Raw genomic sequence first — 6402 nt, forward strand, 5'->3', positions numbered from 1 at the left:
TCTCCGAACCTACCAACCTGGATAGGCTTAAGAAATACTTTTCGTAAAAAAAAAAAGAAAAATAAAGAAAAATTCCCGATAGGTTGAAAACCCGCAAAGGGCGACCTATGCAACAATAAGGGAAATCCCAATGGGTGAAAACCCGAAAGGGCACTCATTTAAAAATTCCGGGATAGTAAAAGGAGAGGAGAAAAATCGCCGGGATCCGAAAACCGAAAGGCGGGTCCTGGTAACAATAGTTATGAGTTGAGCAATTACAAAAACAATGTATAAGAGACTAAGTATTTCTGTTGTTTGTAAATAAATAAAGGCATGAATATATTTGACGAGAATGATTGGAATCATCATAATCTACTGAATGCATGGTAATATGAATCACGAGTTATACATTTCCTATCCTACTTTTCACAAAAAGCCTACCTACTATCCACCCCACTCCCTATACATCAGCTATACATCGGGGAAACTCTAATAAAAGCTACAAAGCAATAATGAAAGCTACAAAGCAATACATAACGAGCCTAATACGGAGGGAAGTCCCAATAGTCCTCAAAATCTCTCAGGTGTGATGCCCGCTCCGCAGATAGTGCCTCCTCGGCAGCACGCGCTCTCTCATCAGAAACTCGCGCTCTCTCATCAGAGGCGCGTGCTCTCTCATCAGCAGCTCGTGCTCTCTCCTCTGCAGCAAGGCGCCTGGTCGACTCATCACGCGCCCTCTCCTTGACGGCAAGGCGACCCTCAGTCTCCCATCGCATCATCCCTGACCAGTGGTCATTTCTCTCCTGATACACCCGACCAACCCGAGCGTCGGCCTCCCACACCAACTCGCTCTGCCTCCGCTCGTGGGCATGCAGATCACTCTACAGAAAAAGAAGAAAAAAAAAGAACAGATAAAAGGCAGCATAGGCAAAAACATAAATCATACATACATGCATACATTCCACTACACTAAAGTAAAGTAATGACACATACCAGGTGATCGATGCAGCGCAAGCTGAGGCGATCTCATAGGTAACCAGACAGCCCCACGTAATCCGTACAAGTCTCCCTCGTGGTTAGAGAAGCGTCTGAGGGATCAAATGGGACCCTCGAGGAGAAGATAGGAGGAGCCGCCTCGAATCCCGCATAAGCTGCCCTGGACTCGTCATAGCAAATCATGGCATAATCTCTCCCGTAGTCTGGTAGGGGCACGCCTAGGGAAGACCTCTCCGGTCGGGCAGCGCTGGAGGACTCGCCGACGTAGTAGGGCCGCTCGCACACAGGCGTCTGAGCTCGAGTATCGACCCCTCCTGCAAAAAAAAAACACAATAAAAACCCCTAAACATCTCATGAATGAAAGGTAAAATAAGAAGGGGGTAGAACCACTTACTGGGACCTCCTCCTGACCGAAGACTGCCGCGACAGCCTCCCTCGAAAATACATCTGCCACCGGATCCACCTCCATCGCTACCGCCGGGGCATCCCTCGCGCTCAGCAGAGTAGATAAGTAAGGCTCACGGCCCCCGGCGTGAATCCACACCGCTCTACCAACAAACTGATGGGTCAAGTCCCGACGAACGGTCGATAAGGGCATGGTCCGCACCGCGAACATAGAGACGGGGATCTCACCCGGTGTCCAGTGAGCGTCCCTAACTCCAGTGATGCCTCGATCCCCTAAATACCATGCCCGCACGCAGGGGCCGGTGAGCACACACTGCTGCTCCTGGATCATCGATACATATGTATAATCGGGGCCGAAGTCGAGGTCGTCCCACCTGAACTTAATCTAAAAAATGCACAAAGAGAAAGTCAGAAAGACTCAAACAAAAACCGAGGATGATTAGGCAAAATCTACCGGTGTGAGGGTCAGCGAGTCGATCCAATCTAGGAGCCGTGGCACCATCCGACTCCTTTCGGCGCTCAAGTCAAAATCCCTCCATCGAGTCATGAAAGGCGGCCTCGGTACTCTCAGTCGAGATCGAGACCGGCTGGGAAGGATGTGCCTCTCATACGCCCACACCTGCGGTAAAAACAAGGACTAGGAGTGTGAAAAACGCGAAGAAGATAAGACGGGCAAGTCAAGAAGGCGTCACGTACCAGTAGAGCAAAGGTGTAACCACCGAAATCCTTGCGCTTCCGGCAAGTCAGATCCAAAAACTTGTAGAGAAAGGCTAAGCCTGCCCCTGCCCAATCGTAGGAAGCCGCTGCATCCAAATCGTTGAGTGCCTGAATGAGACCCGCATGTACCTTTCCACCCTTCGTGCGGAAAATCGTCTCACTCAGAGTATACACTAAGAAGCTGCGAACCGCCAAGTCGGTATCGTCTGTCTCGCAGAAATCTCGCCGACTCAAGAGGCTCGCGGTGGAAATAAACTTCGCTGGAGTAGATTTGGCGCAAAGACGAACTCCCGGTCCAATCAAGGCAGCGAGCCTAGCAAGGTCGACCCGTGGTCGCATCATATCGAAATGGAAAGGAACGGGAGTGTTGCTCCCTCGCAACCCTGTCAGCAGTGAGAAATCTCTGGGCGAGATGGTCATCTCCCCAAAAGAAAGGTGGAAGGTGTGGGTCGAGTCAACCCACCGCTCACATAAGGCCCGTAGGCCGAAACGATCGCATACCCCGTTGGTGCGGGGCAACGCTGCAATAAAAGGCTCGAAGCCCAACTCACGCACACGGGCCCTCGCCGTGGCACCCAGTCTGGCATACCACGAGTGAATCTCGACAGTGGTCCCCGAAATCTCAATAAACTAAAAAGGGACAAGACAAGAAAATTTAAATACAGCTCCTAAAGCATGCAATTGATGAGAACGCGTTAAGTCTAGGTATTCTTTCATTATCTAACCTAGAGACATCCGGTCAGTTAGGACCAATTTTCTGTAAAAACCTCTCCTTTAGGGTCGTCCATGTAAGGTTTAGTCAATTCTTTAACCCACTCTCGTCTGCATAGACGAGGGACATAGATTAGGTTTACACTCACATGCATTAGTTAAGTTTGCACTATTCACGTTTTTTTTACTATTCACATGCACTATTCACGTTTTTACTATTCACGTGCATTAGTTAAGTTTTTACTATTCACGTTTTTACTATTCACGTGCATTAGTTAAGTTTTTACTATTAACGTGCACTATTCACGTTTTTACTATTCACGTGCACTATCCACGTCTTCACTATTCACGTTGTTTTTTACTGTTAGCATGCATAAATTCGCAGTGTCACTATTCACATGCATAAAGGAATTCATGTTTTCTAGCTAAAGTCCTCTAAGGCAGTCTAAGGGTTAGCATGCAAATCCTGTTCGAATAGGAATGCTAAAGCCTAGAGTTCGAATCAAATAAAAGTGAGAAATTACTTACCTCGTTGCAGCGTGTCCTGCTCAAATGCGTCGTAGGGTCGTGGAAGGTATCCACTCTATCCAGGTTTACGTAAACCTCGTCCATGCCTCTAGTGCCATCCCATTCATCCAAATCCATCCCGAGAATAATCCAAATCGAAGTCTAGAGAGAGAAAGAAGAGAGAGAAGGGGTGGGGTTGAAATGAAACCCCACCACCTTATATAGGAAGAGGGAATGTCATTCCCGTAAATAGTGAAAAATGTACGATTTGACGTAAAGGTAAAAAGTAAATAATTAATTACTAGGTGCACAGACCTCCGATTGGCAGTCCGTTTCAGCCTGCATTTCTCCTAAACAACGACCAACATTGTCAAGATATGAACTCCAGACAACAGTCAATTTTTACAGAACAGTGACACCAGTCAAAATACAGACAACAGTCAACAGAAAAATAATCGTTAGTCTATATCATTCCAGACTAAAATACGTCCCCATTAAACCTCCGAGATGCTAGCTCCAGTAAGAAAATACAGACAACAGTGTTGTAGAAGAATCCAGAGACAATCCCCGCTTTTGAGCCATCTTACTCACGGTCGCAGACCGGAGTTGCTTTTGAGCCATCTGACTCACGGTCGTAGACCGGAGTTGCTTTTGAGCCATCTGACTCACGGTCGCAGACCGGAGTTGCTTTTGAGCCATCTGACTCACGGTCGTAGACCGGAGTTGCTTTTGAGCCATCTGACTCACGGTCGCAGACCGGAGTTGCTTTTGAGCCATCTGACTCAAGGTCGCAGACCGGAGTTTCTTTTGAGCCATTTTACCCGCGGTCGTGGACCAGGGTCGCTTTTGAGCCATCTTACTCTCGGTCGTAGACTAGAGTTGCTTTTGAGCCATCTTACTCTCGGTCGTTGACCAGAGTTGCTTTTGAGCCATCTTACTCAAGGTCGCAGACCTCAGTTGCTTTTGAGCCATTTTACCCGCGGTCGTGGACTAGGGTCGCTTTTGAGCCATCTTACTCTCGGGCGTAGACCAGAGTTGCTTTTGAGCCATCTTACTCAAGGTCGCAGACCTGAGTTGCTTTTGAGCCATCTGACTCACGGTCGCAGACCGGAGTTGCTTTTGAGCCATCATCCTCGCAGTCGTAGACCAGGGTCGCTTTTGAGCCATCTTACTCGCGGTCGCAGACCTGAGTTGCTTTTGAGCCATCCCATTAACGGTCGTAGACCGAAATTGCTTTTGAGCCATTCTTACCCATAACCAACGTACACTAGATTCCGAGAAAAGAACATTCATCGACGGCCACTCCAAAGGTGACGATGGAAGGAATCAGAGAACGACACCGGAGCGCGCAGCGCGAAGGTCAGGTATGCTCCCTCCTACTCTTTACGTGTCTTTTACTTTTATATGTTTTACATTGCATGTGTTATGTTAGCAAAAAACGTTTTCGAAACACACACATCACTGTCAAAATAGAAAAGTAGGGGCAACTGTAGACACCGAGTCGGAGGACCTGTGACGAAAACCTGAAAACAAGACGGTTAAAGCGATTGATTCCGAAAGTTTCAAAAATAATAAAATAAATAAGTTACATTCGGTCGCTGTTGTCGATCGGATAGCTCGCGAATGCTTAACGGCACGGTGAGAGTGTTTAGCGGCGGCCGACGCGCGTTCGACGACAGTCGGACGCCCACTCGACGACGCAAAGCGCGCTCTCGATGTTTGTTGGACGCACGCATCCAACCATGAATGGTACGCGCTCAGTGTCCGAGCAAGACACGAGCTTGGCGGCACGGGACGCGCGCTCGTCGGCCACGAGGCGTGTGCACCCGGCAGTGCGGAACACGCGTTCGGCGGTCACGACGCGTGAACGCCCGACGGCGCGGAGCGCAAGCTCGGCGGCCGCGGGGCGTGCACGCCCGACGACATGAGACGCGCCCCGGTGGCCGTTGAACGAGTGCCCGACCGCGTCGGGCGCGAGCGCCCAACCGCGTCGGGCGGACGCCCAACGGAAGTTGGGCGCGCGCGCCCAACAATGTTGGGCGGTAGCCCAACGTAGTGTTGGGCGGCCGCCCAACAAGCCTTGGGCGGCCGCCCAACGGCTTTGGGCGACGCCCGATTTTACTCGGGCGTCGCCCATTGTTCCGGGACCCGTTTCCCTATAAAAAGGGGCACGGATCCCAATGCAAAGAGGGGGATTTTTGGACAGAGCTTTCTCACTCTAAACATTTTTAGAGAGAGAGAGTGAATTTTTTTGAGAAAAATATTTTTTTTCTCAAAAAATTCTAAATTTCCTAAAGTTCAATTTTTACTAAATTTTCATTAAAAACGAAAGATCGTGGTTCGTGGAATCAATCGGCTTCGACTGTCAGATACCGAATTTAAGTTATTATCCGAGGACTAGACTCTCTTTTATTTTATTTATCTTCTTCTCCTATTTATTTTTATGTTATAGTTTTTATTTATTTAGTTATTTATTTATGTTGTCACATTTTATTTAATTAGCGTATTTATTTAATTTCCATTTCGTGTTGAATAAAATTCGGTTTTGTTTTAAAATAAAAAACCTCGTTTTGATATCCCAATACGAACCGTGATCCGATAAAAAGGTAGTTCGGGTATCGAAAACGTTGTAACTACAAGTTTTTAATTTAAAAGAAATTTCCAAATAATGATTTGAAATAAAAAACGTCGTTTAGGAACTTCCGTTTTCGACTATGATCCATTTTTGGTAGTTCGGAAATCCAAAACGATTGAATTAGATTTAATTTAAAGCTTTCGAATAAATCTGGAAAATATTGGAGTGCTGCTGTAATTTGTCATTTCTGTCACTAAATGCTGTTTACCGACGGATTTCCCGTCGGTAAATCTGCCAAAATGTAAAAGATGCCATTTCAGTCCATTTTTCTTAACTTTTAAGCTTTTAATCCTTAATATATATATGTATAGTTATGTAATATATGTTTTTCAAATTATTTTAGACCTTTAGTATATGTAATTATTTTAGAATATTTGTATGCTTTTTTAGTATTATTCTATTTTACAATATAAGTATATGTATATATATGTCTTTCTTTTTATTCATTTGGA

Source organism: Euphorbia lathyris, chromosome 10 (assembly GCF_963576675.1).
Source record: "Euphorbia lathyris chromosome 10, ddEupLath1.1, whole genome shotgun sequence".
In the NCBI taxonomy this organism is placed as follows: domain Eukaryota; kingdom Viridiplantae; phylum Streptophyta; class Magnoliopsida; order Malpighiales; family Euphorbiaceae; genus Euphorbia; species Euphorbia lathyris.